We start from the raw sequence: 16,955 nt of genomic DNA, 5'->3' as shown, positions 1-16,955 counted from the left end.
CGCTTTGAAAATTAGTATCAAATTGTATTAAAAACCGCATTTTAGATTTGAGTGATAACACTGAAAAATCTTTTTCACTATTATAGTTTTAACTTAACGTAAATAATAATCTTAGTACTAATATTATAAATCTAGACGCAAAAAATATTCTCGTCGGATTAGCACTTAATTACGTTTTAAGTCAAGCAATTCCAATTAAGTAACGTAGCCACGCCTTACTTATTAAAGGGAAGCCTTACACAAAAATAAAGAAAAAAATACAGAAAAGTTTCGAGTTGCGTAATTTCTAGAAAGATTTTAATAAAAGTTAGAATATTTCGCTCCAACTTACTAAGTAATGCGAATAAAATTTCAAACGAAATTAGTTTTTCTTTCTCGTCTTACTGATTTCTTAACTAGAGATAGGTTTTGCAACGGTAATAGATAAAAAGCAAACCTAGGAAAGAAAGACATTTCTAATCGGACTTAATTACATTTTCTAACGTCCACTATAAAAACGCAGACTGTTTTAATTTAAAATTACTGTCACGTCTTACTCGACAACCAAGTTAAGATGTTTGTTACTCATTAACGTTAGAACTACTTTCTATGAAAACGAATTCTATGAAACAACGGATTTCTATGAAATTTGGTACACGGGTAGTTTATAGCCTAATAGGATAGTGACTGGGTTACCGAAAAAAATATTAAACTTGTACTCTTAAGTTCATTGAAAATGCTCACAATGTGCAATTCTTTCGTAAATAATGTAGAAATTGTAATTATTAGGTACAGACTGAAACATTTTATTAACATTTGATACCAACGAAAATACAAATGCTATACCAAAATGTGTTTTTTACATATCATAAAGAGTAGCTAATTTGACTCAAAGTCAACTACCATAGTAACACGTATAGTACTTATAATCACAGAAAATCTCTTCACGTAACCAAACTCGTGGGTAGAAGTCAATACTTTATAAAACGAGTTTTCACTTCAATATTTGCTTTCATTTCGACTCTATAATTACTCCAGCTTTCAGACCGTAGGTAATTAATTGGAAATCGATCTCTCATTGCTTATAGAATATTTAATGGCTTTCACCGTCCACGTTTAAAACTATTCCTGCCTAAGAACTCGTTGAATATGCACCCGCTACTTGAATCAATTAAACTCGGCAATTGCATTGGTTTCGTTTGACATTTTCAATTTTAAATGCTAAGCCAATTCGAAGATTGCTTTAGAAATGTAAATTTGAGATCTGTTTAGGTATTTCTGGTTTGCTTTTAGATTGTTTGTTGGGCTACTTAGTTAGTTAGTTACTGCGGTCGCGTGTAATTTGGGTAAAAATATTTACTAGGAGTGGTTTTGCCCGTGTTTGACTAGGGTTTCAGTTTACAAATGTTATCAAAATTGATCAGCGATTGTGTCGTAAAAACTTAACGGGCAGACGGACAGTTTGTCGCATTTCTAACAATAATATGGATTTAAATTTGAGAATTATTTCGACATTGCTAGTTTACGTACAAATTTCGTTTCGAGGAAAGGATTTCATGGATTATAGTATTCGTAAAATTACAATTTATGTCTTAACAAATAATATTATTAGTTTGTTGGACATTGTTATTAGAAGATGAATGATACTACTGTAATTCTAAAGGCTTAGCCATAGCCTAGAAGCTTGTTTGTATAACTAATCCGATGAAATGCGACAACAACGTTACTGTCGGCTTGAGAGGTTAGACGGCCGCTCTGTTAGACTGATTACATGACAAATTATGCTCGTGGGTTGAGGGAATATGACTAAGTAACTGCTAGTGTAGGGAAAAGTAATAATAAGACATTATTTTATACTGTTACAGAGCTTCTACCTATAAATTTCGATTTCGAAATCGTAGTACGTGGCTTGTTTCACTAATTATGGTTTTATGGTAATTAACTATAATATCCATAATAATAATTAATATATAAATGTGAAAGTCTGTTTGTCTGTTACGCTTAAAATGAAACATGAAGATAGTTGAAAATTTGGACAAATATAGGCAACTATTCTACAGTATGTGCGCAAATAAAGCTTTTAACTTCAACAAAGAATAACAACATATTTTAAGTAAATATTAAAGTGGAGGAAATATAACTTAATAAATAAAAAAACAGGAGACTATTAGTACTTCGCCTACGTATCAATCAATGATAATATGGGTCACTTCACGTATCTCTTTTTAGTTTTGTCGTAATATAATGTGTTTCTAATAATGGAAACTCCGCCCACATAACGATTGTCTTCACAAACATTACCAAATAAATAGGTTTATTGTATACGTCAATCCACTTACTTGTCTTTAGTGTGTTTCCACAATTGTTTAGATACGAGTATTAGGTATGTGATATTATTCTACGACTTCATAGTAGTGTATAATATAGCATTGTATAATTGATATTATGTTGTTCAAATGAGCTCAACGAAAGAATAGAAAACACCGACTTCTAAGTAGCAGTAGTACTTTATCCTAAAAAATATCCCGTAATAATAATGATTAAATGGAAAGACTAATGGTCTAAAAAGCATATATGAGTAAAAATGTAGATAACATAATTATTTTGAAAACGAGAATTAGAATACGATAATTATGTAAATGTGCAGATATATGGATGTAAAAAACTGGTATTCAGCTGCGTCCGGTGAAACTGGAAGCCGACTCCAACATAGTCGGAAGAAAGGCTTTGATGTTGATGATGAACAGACACATGGATTTGAAGGGTGTACAATAGTCGTTAGCTGTTTCCGAATTACAATAACTGTGTCAAATTCAATTCAATGTGACAATAGTTGCACCCACCACCTTTTAATCAACTATTCAAATTATTTCCTATTTAGTTGTCATCAATATCCATACTAATATTATAAATGCGAAAGTAACTCTGTCTGTCTGTCTGATTCTCAATCACGCCTAAACTACTGAACCAATTTGCATGAAATTTAGTATGGAGATATTTTGATACCCCAGAAAGGACATAGGCTACTTTTTACCCCGGGAAAATTACGCATTCCCAAGGGAAAATGGTGGACAAAGTCGCGGTTAAAAGCTAGTTTCCTATATATCGACAGTCTCCAATATTTCCATCACGTTGTTTCAACACGTGGCTTACGACGTCATCATAATTCAGTTGTAACCAACTTATTTATAGTAAACTGAAGACTTGTTCGATAGTAAATGTCGAACGTGAGTTGTGGGGAAGGATGTTAGGTGTTACATTGACACGCCGAATATATGGGAGCTAAGGGGCTTCTTGTGGCTTTTATGCTTAAGATGTGGAATATTTATGATATGTTACTATTTGGACCTATGTTGTTTCATGGGGAAAATATATGAAAATGCAATAAAATGTCTACCAGCTAGATAAATGTAAGATAAACCAAGGTAAAGTGGATATAAGCGTTTATTCTTGTGCAATGTGAGATACCTATGTTTAAAATGTTTATAAAGCAAGTTTTGCTTTAAGGGTTTATCTAAGTTGAAAATTGACGACTGAAGCATTATGTAAAGTCTTTTTTGATGATTTACAATCGAGCAATTCTATAAAAAGCGCAACTTTGCTAAATACTTTGTAGATCTGATAAAAATTAAACCTGACTTGCTGACAGGGTCGCGACGAATTTCCATAGAATTTAATATTTCTTTTGTAGGCAACCTTGTCTAAGACACTTAAGCCCGAAGGCCTTTGATTTGACTTATCAGCTGTCTTTACGACATCAGAACATTCTGAAGTGCCCTTGAAAAACGTTGGAAACATCGCTCTTCCACGAACTAAAGTTGTTAAAGATCGTATCTCGGTTTGTCTGACTGTTAACAGTAGGATACGATCTAGGGATGTTCGTGGTTGATGAATTACTTGTATAATATTGATAGAAATGCTGTAAACGAAATAATATACCGAAATTTTAATGAGGCTAAGAAAAAAAATCTTACCTGGCTATAATTCTTGGTAATAGCTGTTTAATTTTGTGAAAGGTAATTTTTTTTATTCAAAACACTAGTTTAATATCAAAGACGACTGTAAAGAAGTCTTGTTTATTTGTAGTAATACAAATGAGAAAAAAAATAAAATAGAGAATATTTTATCCCAATTTTATTCTATTTTATATTTCATGTAAAATATATTTTTCTCGTTGCAAAATACAAGTACGTACTCCAATGAACATGGCTCGAGTGAACAATTTAATTTACTTTTTATTAATGGGGTGAATTACCCATCTACAAACAACCCCGCCGAGAGGACGAGTAACTCACACAGTTTGTATTAAATAATAATGTTATGTTATAACAGCAATGGACGTTACTGGTATACTGCCGTGCATTGGCCTCTTTTTAGGATGAAATATGTTACTGTGACTGAAATATTTCACTTTTTAACTAAATGAAAATAACCTTTCTTCCAACTACGTATGTTGAAATCAGTTTCCAGTCTCACCAGATGCAGCTGAGTACCAATATTTTATATGGAGCGACAGCCTATCAGACCTCCACAACCCAGTTACCGGGGTTATAACACGATACCCTTCGGTAAGACGTTAACGACTGTCATAGGTCTTCGGAAATGACAGTCGGGACCCACAATTTAACGTGGCTTCACTCTGAAGGTGTTTCTATAAAATGTAGGCTTAGATTAAGCAAGATTTCCTCGATCTGTAAAATAACTCTAGTGTTGTGAAGCCTTTTCCAATATGTACGAATAAGGGAAACGAACAGAAAACGGAGTGGAAAACGAATTTTCTTTTTGTATCGAACAAAGTGCTGTCTGGATGGAGATTAGAGACATTGCACGTACGTTGCAACTTAAACTTTCATACGGTAACATTTTATCTTTAAAAATGCCAATGGTATTAATTTGATTATTAAAATTTAGCCTTTAAATAACGGTCACATCCAATCGGTCAGCAATCAATACATTTATTTATGCATTTGTTTACTCACAACATTTTAGTAAATTTCTATCCCGTTAGCCAAATTAGGGAAATAAATATCACCGGTACTTGTTTCCTTGATCAGATTTTGATAATAATAATCGAAATATACAATTTTGTAGGTCCACGTGTTTACAATACTTTATCCTCTATACAATTGCAGTTCAGTCTATAAAAAATATAAATCACTTCATACAAAATGTATTTTCAAAAACAAAGCAAATGACAAGACATTTTTTTACTTTCTGTATAAAAAGCCGAGCGAAAATACATAAGTCTAACGTAAAAAAAAGATATTACTAATACACTGAATAATTCACAGTCTTTTACCACACATTATTACATCTTTTAACAAAAAAAAAAAACAATAATACGTCAAAGAATAAGCCCTAACACGAGTTCTAAATTACATAATATTATTTCGTGATCCTTGTTTACTTGTTTTATGTGTTACATAATGTTGTATGTATTGGGGAGGGTTTTTTATGTGTCTGGGAGTATGATGGAGGGACAGACAGGAGGGTGATCGACGAGAGGGCGATGCGAGGTAAATGTGATCTCGATTTAAAATTGGATATCTCGTTTGGGTTTCGTGTTGATTAGAGTTTTCTGATTGGTATTTCGATATTTACTATATAAGTAGGCATGTTTAGGAGTGTTAATAAAATAGTTGTAATTGATTTTAAAGATATTTGCTTAGTCTTTATAACAAAACTGAAAGTTATTATTGTTTATTGAAAAAATAGACAATTGGATTTGTTATAATTATTGGACGGACATTTACATAACAATAAATCAAATTAAAATTCACAACAGTATCCAGCATAATAAATTAAACAACAAAATTTCTATGTCCGGACTAACGATTTCGGAAGCAGCAGCGTAAAGCAATTAGAAAACATACCTACGAATCTATAAAACAGAAGTCAATAAAAGCAATAGACTAGGTTCGGGCAATAAAACCCCTATTAGTACAATTTGGTCATCCTTACAAAGGTCACGACATACGTAATCCTGCCCGCTGTCCGGATGTCGGGTAAAGCCTTATAATGTAACGTTTTAGTAATGTCATTCTTAAAGGATTATGCAGATATGTGCGGCCGGTCATATTAACATTTAAAGAGAATTTGCTGAAAGAAGATTTTTCACCTTTATTACCTGTGGCTGTCGCCGAAAAGATTTCCCATGCTAAAAAGAATTCTTTATGTTAAACTAAGTTATAAATTATCTGTGTATCAAATTTTATTAAAATTGGTCTAGCAGTATTGACGTGATTGAACAAGAAATATCCATCCAAACGTCCAAAATTTCAATTATTACCTATTAGTTTGAGCCCGCGTATTCATCAGTGTGTAAAGATTTCCCGGGCTATAAAGTATCCGGTGTTAATATAGGTTATAAACTATCTGTGGATAAAATTTTATCAAAATCCGTCCTGTAGTTTTGACATGACTAGCCAACAAATATAACCATTCATTTGTTCTTTATCCTGACTAGTTTCCGCCCGCGTAAAAATCCCGAGATATCAAATTTTATTTCAATTCGTTCCAAACTTTGGCATTTATTATAGCAGTACGATTAATACGGTAGCCGCGAAGTAGAAGTAAAAAAATCTTCCTTTTTTCTTTTAAGGCATCCGGCGCAGTATTTCAATTAGGGCCCTGAGCTCCTGCCATTAGTCTAATGACGTGACGGACATTCTAAGAGAATAAGTAATAAATTTCACACCTAAACTTTAGGCTTTTGAGACTGAAAAATTAATTTCAGGGTATTAAATTAATGTAATTTTCGGTCTAGACGTCTTTCCGAAAGGGTAATTAGAGGGTTGTAATTTTTATGTAACGCCAATTGTGGCTGATTAAATTATTGCTAATTTGTAATTAAATTCTGAAACTTTTCTGATTTGAGATTTCCACATGTGGTCACTATCGATTATGACTATCTATTATAATAGATAGGCATGCCACGGCAGTTATTTAATTTTAGTTATTTTATTTATTTTTCATAGATATTGATTGTTTATTAATCTACCAAGGTGCAATACAATTTACAGTTAATTCTTGAATGCCTAGCATAAAAAAAAGTTGTTTTCAAATTTGTAATTCCCATACGGAATAAAATATACCGAATACAAGACGATAAACAGAATATTACTAAACTATAATACAACTAAACCGTAGCATGTTTAGTTTAAATAAACTAAGCTAACATAACAGTTGGCTTATCGTGGCGTTCAGGAAGTGAACGGTGCCTCCGGTTGACACTTACCGTTTCCGTTATACCTATTGTATGTTCACACTACATTTACTATGGTGAAGTCCAACTGTACATATAGATTGCGTAATAATGAATGCAAAGGTGGAGAGTGAGAGGTGGAGAGTTTGGACTAGAATAAATGGTTTTAGGTGTCGTCGTTGAATTTAGTAGACATATCGTTTTCCTTCTCTTTTTAAGGAAGGACACTCGTGCCTTGCATTATGACAAAATTTCTTTATTGCGTTATTTATTTGTAAGTGACAAAAAAATATACGGACTAGGATGAAAATTGTTGCTCAATAACGATGTATTCAGTAGAATAAACTTAGTAGCTTTTCATTAGATTTTAGGCAAGAAGTAGTTTACCGTGAAGCTAGCTTGATGTTGAACTCGTTGGTGTCACTCGATAAAAAAAACAAAGAACTTTTTTCAAATATCCGGTAGCTCACCAAACAGTATTTTTACCAAGTCTAACTGTTTAACTATAAAATGTAGCCAAAACATCTCATGCTCAAAACAGATCTGTACCGCAGTTACTATATAGACTTTCGAAAAAGCTTTATCATTAGGAAATAATGACGTCTCTCTTTGTAATGCAAATAAAACCAGGCTTGACTCTGCGTGGGAACAGAGATATGAAAAAAAAAAATCACCCTGTATACATTACACCTACTCATGTACGTAATAATTTTCATATGAGGTGTACATTTCGACGCTGAAAAAGGGTATGATAATGAATAATTTGAATGTATACCAAATTGTAAAATACATAAAGGGATTTTTCGTGTATACTTTGCATGTAATTCCTTGTTCTTGTATTCATTTGAATAAAAGGTTCCCGTTTATAATTATGAAAAGACGAGAGAAAAATATTCGGTCAAAAATTCTTGTTTGAAATAATGTAATACGTGATCCGTATCAAAACTAGATGAAACATAAACAACTGTTTCGGAACACGTAAAAAGTATATTGAAAAATATCTAATACAAGAATTTATTAAAATGTTTTTGTAGAACAAAATATTATGAACACGTGTAACGAACAAAGTAAATAAACGACTACAATCTCGGTATTGTTGCCGCAAGTTTAATCAAATATTTTGGTTCTAAATATCGCGCTCCATTACCCAAACAATGTATTATAACTAAACTGTATACATTATGTAAATCAGCAAGTACATCGGTTGACGTAGCACCCGCTACGGCGTAGCACCTACGCGTAGACTTCTAGGAGTCGTTGTTCATTCATTAGTGGTTTCGCTTTGATTTACTACGAAGTACAGGTAATATGTTGTTCGTGTATTAATCACTCTATGAATATCTTGTTATATACAGGGTGTGGCGTAAATAATGGATAATCCTTTACCAGCGGATGGGCGACAACCCAACTGATCTAAATATCAAAATTTACCTCTGGCACAAGTATCATAGTTTTTGAGATTTTGGCCATTTTGTGTGTTTTTTAAAAAGCGATTTAAGCTCGTTCTTTTTAATGCTGTGATCACAATTTAAGGCTTTTTTTAAATCCGTTTTTTGCACTTTTAATTTTTAGATCAGTCGGGTGGTCGCCCATCCGCTGGTAAAGGATTATCTATTATTTACGCCACACCCTGTATATGTAATATTCTCTTATACTTGTTTACTCCTGTTTCATGAGAACCTACAACATACTTCGCTGTCACAATTATAATTTTCTCTTCTTGTTCGTACAAATGTATAGCCCGTGAGGACCTAAATTTATTTTAAAATGTAATCCTATAGAAAGTATAAAGACCTTTTTCTTTCGCATGCTATCTTTACAGTCAAAAATTACTAAGGAGACATAATAATATTTTCAATACAGTACCGAATAAGTCAATTTTGAACTGATAGAAAACTACATAATAACCTCGAAAAACGTAGTTAATTATCTACCGGCAGAGTAATAAAATCAGGAACTCATGGAAAATTGCAACACAAATCTAGTTACCAATAATGCAAGCACGTAAATTATAAACTGAACGTTCGCAGTTTTGATATACGCTGTACAAATCTAGTTTGCTATACGGACATGTCTGGCGGGGTTCGCAGACGTAACTTTATTACGTTGACGTGTGTGTATGCTTGTCTGTGTGTCTGTGTGAGTGGGGGGAGGAAGGAGGGAGGAGAGAGAGAGGGGAGGGTATTGGAAAACGGACAGAGGGAATAAACCGCACGCGACGGGAGCCGGGCCTCACCGCAGACTGTTTCAAATATGTACTGCAGATTTCAGCTTAGCGCTGTGTTGATGCTGTTTATGTATCAAATTGCATACAACATCCTCCCTACGTGGTGGGGCTTTGGATGGTTGTAAATCGATTATGTGGAATCTGCTGGACGCATTTGAATATTCGGTATTTATAGCGTGGATAATTTGTTATGTTACTTTGTAGCATTGTAAATTTGAAGATTAGTTGGTTCCACTTTTTGGCAAATGAGTTCGTAGATATATTTAAGTAACAGTTCCTTAAAAAATATGATATCAACGTTATGTGACTTATTTATGTCCACTGCGTGCACCAAAATGAATAAAATTTACAACTATCCTAATTTTTACATTAACATCTATGATGTAAATAGTAATATTAGATCACTTACTACTACAAAGATACTTACTCACTACAAAGACACATTAATTTAGAATATTAAACAGTCTCATCGAACCCAATATTCAAACTCAAAAGTAATTTATATACTAGACATTTAGTTGCCATGCCAACACAAACCTCCGCCATCTTCGAACCGTCGTCGGTAATTTTATCACTTCTGTGGTCACCGTGCCTAGCGAACGTGACCACAGAATGTACGCGTGTGGTTGAAGGGATGTACTCGTACTTTTGTGGTCATGAACATGAAGAGACAAGTTAAGTCGTCTTCATTTCGCTTTAGGTTTTAGACCAACTTTCGAGGGTTTTGATAATGTTCATAAGAGAAAGGATTTAGACCATTGGCTTACGTCTGGTAAATTTTAGTTTTTTTATTTCATCTATACTAATGTTATAAAGCTGAAGAGTTTGTTTGTTTGTTTGAACGCGTTAATCTCAGGAACTACTGAACCGATTGAAAAATTCTTTCAATGTTAGATAGCCCATTAATTGAGGAAGGCTATAGGCTATATATCATCAAGCTACGACCAATAGGAGCGGAGTAGCAACGAGAAGTGATACAAAAACGGGGAAAATTATGACGCATTCTCTCTTATGTGACGCAAGTGAAGTTGCGCGAGTCAGCTGGTTATCCATATTTTAATTTAGTATATAAGTGAGAATGAATAGTCGTTCATTTTTTGCACCGTATAATACTACAAATATTTGACAGTGAGATGATTTGTATGTTCGTAAATACCGATCTCTGAAGAAGATTCTTGACGAATAATTTAATAGTATTTATGTCAATTGAGAACAAAAAACACACTTTATTAGTTTTTAAATAAGCTGAGTTCCTTGGCACTTAATTATTTTACAAAATGTATACAACTAGAATATAAAATATCACAATACTTATTTCAATTTATCTTCCTCGGATGTTGACCCGGCTAATTCACTTGTTCAAACCAGCGAGTCAGAATTAACAAGTGAACATTAAACTTTAAATTACATACACGAACTGTTACTATGAGAAAGTAAATTCATTTAGAATTCTGTTTCAAGCTAGGAATATTCCAGGTTTATCCTTAGTCCGTGGGTGTTTTACTAAAGTAAACACGGCCATTTAACATGTCACTTGAGAATTTCCTTCAAGGAAAGGCGACGTTAAGTAATTGAACACGTGACAGTTGACGCCGAACGATTTATACCTTCAAGTCAAACTTGAATTATTGGCTATCGCCTCTCAAGTTCGTAGTAATGTCAAAACTGATGTTATCCCTTTGTGACACCAAACTGCGTAGTTCGTGTATTAAATATTAAACGTCTCTATTATAATGTACTCGTAGAGAAGTAGCGAACATGCGCAGTTCGCTCGTGATAAATATTTCATCCCCGATTTCAGCCGTTCATGGACTGATTGTTGTAAATAATTTTCCGGGCACCGATCTTTAACTATCATGGGCCTTTTTCAACGTTGAGTCCAAGATTACAGATAGATTTCTATAACAGATTATTATGTCGAAATTATCTATCATTAACTAACTTTGATTAGAATTACTATCCTTTCATAAAGAATAGGCTACAGAAAACAGCGATAAAATGATAGACTGGGCATTGAAAACGGTCGTTAGCCGCGAAAGCATAACAGACAGAGATTCTAATTTATATAAGTTTGAATTTCGGAGATAATAATAATCAAGACGATATCTGTCTCCATTGACCTTTATATAAAAGCTTTTATAAGGACACCTGAGCAAAAAATAAGGGTTCATATTATACGTAGTCTGGGGAGTTTCGCACGTCTCTTATAAGTGGGGTTCAAATTATTATTTCTGATGTTAGAATGACCCTAGCGTCCCTTTTAGATTACCTCTCCAAATATAACATAGTACGGTAGGCCTTTAAGTGAGAGGTTTTAGGCCTTTTTCTAAGTAGGTGTGGTTTCTGCGGCACAGAGGGTAAGGTTACAAAAATACGTTTACTTTGTTAACTTGATAAGGTATGTATATTATTTTGAGGGTTTCTTTGTGATACTTATTTTGTTTGAATAAGGTGTTTTATGTTTGTTACTTATAACTTACGTTTTTAAATTTGGGTGGTAAATATAATATTCCTCAATTTAGAAGGAGACCCTCGCCCAGCAGTGGGACACTAACGGATTAAATAAAAAAAAAGAATAAAGATTGAATACAGAAGGGAGGTAAATTATAATGCTTAAATAAATATCTTGCCGAAATCTTTAAAGGGATTCTTCGAAATCACATCAACAGATTGAAGATGAAGATTTCTTAGAACATGTAAATCCGACAACAAATAAGGATTTTCTGGCTAAACGGTTATTACTTTAGATGAGTGTCAGACTACAAAAGCAATGAGATTCTGTGTAAAAACTAAACCGTTTCATTTTCATATTAAATACCAAGTTTTATCTCCCTTTATCTCCCATTAAATATTTTTTTGAACAATTAGCAAAAATATTTCGCAAGTACCGTAGTTACGTTTAGTCAGTGCCAAGTTAGAGTACACACATCACAAAATACACTCCGCACAATAGACAGTTGTCTTTGGCCAGTCACAAGCGATCCAAAGAGCCATTAATCACAAAAAAAGAAGAAAATATCTGAATTAAATTAAGAAAGCGTTCGATTCATGGTCCCTTTCCATTCCAAGGGCAAAACATAGATGCCCCTGAGAAATGTATGTAAAATGGAGTACGTTTACATAGAACCTATATATATTTACTAAAGGTTTTATAAGATCTCAGTACTCATTTTTTTAAGCCATTACTGTCCCACTGCAGGGCAAGTATCCTCCCAAACGAGTTAGGGAGTTGAGTACTCTAATATTACTATGAATTCAAAATGTAAGTCCATTAAATAAAAAATACACAGGGACAGTTGCAAAGAGATTTGTTTTTCTTTACAAAAAAGCGTTACGTTGTCAAACTATGAATATTTAATGTAAAGGTGACTGGCTCACTCTTTGCAAGAATAGTGGAAATATGCTAAAACAACCCTAGGTTTTTTGCCGTTCAGCGCATAAATTGAGCGTTAGAAGTTGTAGCTTTTTGATCTTTGTTTGTGCGAATCTGTTTCGAGATACGAAGGATTTCGGAAGATTTTTTGTTTTGTAACATTTGTTTGTGTTTATAAACTGATTTGAATATGGCCTTTTTCTTTGAGATTTGCTATTTGAGGAAGGGTTTTTGTGTTGATGGTCTCATGTGTTATAGGATTTAACCGCTCGCTCTGTGTGTTTATCATAAAATATATGAATCGAACAGTTTATAAATTATGCGAGAGAAGGTAAGACAAGAATTTTTTGATTGACATTTTAAAGCTGCTAGCTTTCTTCTAGCTTTTTCTTGAGGTCTTATGAAAATGTGTTTAACAAAATGATAAAATAAATAATGTACAGAAAAACAAACAATATCGTCCTTTTCATGTTTGCGACAAAGAGCTAAATATAAAAGTATTGTTAAGTAAGTGTAAGGAATACATAAAAATATTATCGAGCCTTAGGCTCTCGAAGGCCAAAAATAAGCGCTTTTGTGGAATAAAATGACCCAATAAGTGAGAAAATAAGGAAAACAGCAATGACGTCAATCGTAATGTGGCTGATCTCTCTAAATAGGTATCGATTACATTGTTTAAGTATTCAGATTCAGTGCCAGAGTCGCGTTATAAGTTTGTAGTTTATTTCGCTTTAAAATGGGTTTTGGTTCGCTATAATAAATATTTGTTTTGTGGGTAACCTAGTTAAGTAAAAGATAGTTCTGTTGTTTTATTAAAGTTGCCTACTTTTTGATAAAGTAAGGCATCGATTTATTTTGTTTATGTAAAAGAAAGACAAACACATGACCACCAGTTACACTTATGACTTTAGTCCTAAAGGCTCATTCGGGAGGAGGTCCTTGTCCAGTAATGGGACCGTCATGGGTTAAAAAAAAATACTTAGAAGTTCTTTACTCACAGTTTATTTCCGACTACTACTTACAGAATACAGATAGACTGCCGAATGGATACAATAAAGACAAATCTGAGACAAAAAATATCAAAATGAAAGCTCCATAAAGCTTATACAGTACGGATCAGTCCAAGAGTTGTGAAAGCGGCTGTATATATTATGTTTACTCTCAATAAGCAATATCATAATATAATCTCAAAATTTTTTTTCGGCATTCGTAATCCAATAAATGAGTGTCGACGGCGACGTGATAATTTATTTCTTATTAGCTCACGGTCGCATTTCCTCTCTCACTGAAATTCGATATTGCTGTCTGCGTTTCTGATCTAAATATAATAAAAACGTTCAGAATGTCTGTTTAAGTTTAATAACTTTGTGTTTTTATTAAAATACTGTTTAAAATCTGTTTCAAATTCGTTCGTTTTATGTTTTTAAAATCAAATAGGGTTAATAATAATAATTTATGATTTAGATAAGAGTAGTTCTAAAATATTATCGTATTTTATTTCATATAAATCTTTAGTTTATATTGTTATTAAAATACCTTAAATATAACACGTCTGAGATGAGATAAATCTGCGCGTAATATTCTTATCGAAATATTTTGTCACAAATTGAACTTTATCCATACTAATATTATAAATGCGAAAGTAACTCTGTCTGTCTGTCTGTCTGTCTGTCTGTCTGTCTGCTACTCAATCACGTCTAAACTACTGAACCAATTTGCATGAAATTTGGTATGGAGATATTTTGATACCCGAGAAAGGACATAGGCTACTTTTTACCCCGGGAAAATGACGCATTTCCCGGGAAAATTCAGAAAACTCAACGAAGTCGCGAAATATCAATATTATAATGACATTGAATAAACAAAATTCCGTTGCCATGGCAACTGTTTTAATGGCGGATATGCCTTAGCGCGACTTCGTTATACTAAGAGATATAAATAATTTTGAGAATATTTTTTGTGAAAAAAAAGCATATTTTATATCATCACGTTACGACCAATAAGAGCAGAGTTCCTAACAGTAAAAAGTGTTACAAAAACATGGAAAATTCTGACCCATTCTCTCTTATGTGACGCAAGCGAAGTTGCGCGGGTCAGCTAGTTGCTTATAAAATAAGATGTAATATTAAAATAAGATGTAATATTAAAACAAGATTTTATACGAAGCTTGTTATTAAATAAAGCTAATATTGTATTCAATAAAGTTATTTTCAATGAACATATTTGATATTGTGTAGTATAGGTATTGAGAGAGACTTTATTAAGTTTTGCTGAAGCGGGGGCGCTCGGAGATCCGGAGTTCCGTAATAAATAGCTTCGCATAATTAAGTAGATGAACAAATAAAATTTACTAGAAAAATTTGTATCATCAGTCGTTGTTAGAATGGAGAACATTGTAGTTAAGACACTCGCCATATTACAGCATGGTGTATGTATTATGTCACTTTTCACTATTTCTTTGAAAATGAAATATTTGTGTGATCTACCCTTAGATAGTTGTTTCGGGTGTACTTGTGCATTGTCTAGAATTTGTATGTATTTTATAAATCTTCTAGTCACATGAAATGCTAATGCTAATGCTAAAGCTGTAAATGAGAGAAGAGAGCCTTTTGAAAAATGATTTCATTAGTCTATACTCGTACGTCCGTATTTCCTGAAAGATTAAAGTAAAATTCTGTCGGTATACTTCCGAACAAATTTAGTTACCATCGCAGGATATGTTGGGAATCTAGTATATACAAGCGGGACGGAATAGAACACTTTTAATCTCACTAAAAGTCTCAAGTCCCAAAAGAGCCAAAAAACTTTTAGCACTAACGAAATAGCACTAACATTACGAAATGCCGAATTTTTAAAAAATAAACGTATTTTCGATTCATCGGTGCGCGTCTCCCTCGCCGTGTGATCGGAAATGACGCAAAGTAAAGTGCTTTCAATCAAACAAATTACGTTTATGGCTTCGCGGAAATTTCGACAAAGATCCGTTTACTTTTAATGGATATTTTAGGTATAATGCTTTATTAAGGAATTTTGTCATTGTTTTAATATAAAACGATATTCAGGGAATTTCAAAGATATTTTTGAAAAGATTGTCCTTATTGTCATCTTCCGGATATTAAAAGTGATTTCATTTACATCGAACTTCGGAATAAATCTGATGGCTTTGTAATTAATACTGAGAAATTGGCGCGTGGCACGTGTAGAATCCACTAATAAATAACAAAACATATATTCGTATTGCTTACCCAGTGACATCAAGTGATAAAGATATAGAAAAAAACCTAATCACTTTTTTAAAATAGAATCGTCAATAAAACGTACCGTCGTAATAGTATACTTAAGTTTAAATGTCAGCTGTACATAATTTAATGTCTATTGAGTACTTGTAAGTTTGCGGAGGCGTGCTCTTGAAGGGCAAGGACGCTCTTAACAAGTACCTACTTCTAGAGATTTATCGTCAACATGTCTACTGCGTCACACACTCTTATTTCAACAAACTCTTCAATCTCATGTCCAATGATTACATTGTTGTTTATAGAGAAAACTTGTGCAATCTTATCGTGGTTTATGTAGAATGTATCTTACTTCGTCCCCGCTTTAAAGTCACGTAAACTAGAAGCAACGGCAAAGTAAATGTCTCTTGGCAGACTTCTCAGTAGATGCTAGTTTCAATTTCAAGAGAAAATACTCGAGATTTTCTCTTTGGCGCAATGTTTGGTTTCATTTCAACTTCCAACGTTCAATTTGACTAGAAATACCTCGGTATTCCTTCTCAATATTCCCTCGGCATTCTATCTAGACTTTTAAAAGGTTGTAAAAGTAATTCTTTGAGGTTTTCGCTGAAGGATATGATAACAATTTCCGAGGGAATGTTCCGTCGAGGTGAAATTGCTTGGCTGTGACGTGCCAACGACGCTCGTACTACATCACCTGCGAATAGCCGTTGCGTAAGGCTCATATATCGTGTTATATACTATACGACGACGAGTAAAGATATACCATCTCCGCTTTGTTCCACGGGATATATTCTGGAGAATAATTTGTTTATGATAAAGGTGCGTGAGTGAAACAAGGCGTATTAGATATTTAGGGGCTCAAAGGTTTATTGTCTCCTTTGTTGTTGTGAAAGGAAACTTAAGCTTTTTCTCAGTTCATACGAGTGTGCATTGTTT

At 33.4% G+C, this 16,955-nt stretch overlaps 1 protein-coding gene across 1 annotated transcript in view; it reads left to right on the top strand.

Annotated features, from left to right (window-relative positions):
• Syt4 (Synaptotagmin 4) overlaps nt 1–16,955 on the top strand; it is a 47,117-nt gene that overhangs the window by 4,755 nt on the left and 25,407 nt on the right. The gene's annotated exons all lie outside the window — the stretch shown is intronic.

Source organism: Anticarsia gemmatalis, chromosome 15, assembly GCF_050436995.1.
Source record: "Anticarsia gemmatalis isolate Benzon Research Colony breed Stoneville strain chromosome 15, ilAntGemm2 primary, whole genome shotgun sequence".
NCBI lineage: Eukaryota > Metazoa > Arthropoda > Insecta > Lepidoptera > Erebidae > Anticarsia > Anticarsia gemmatalis.
This window is presented reverse-complemented; position numbering and strand designations above follow the sequence as displayed.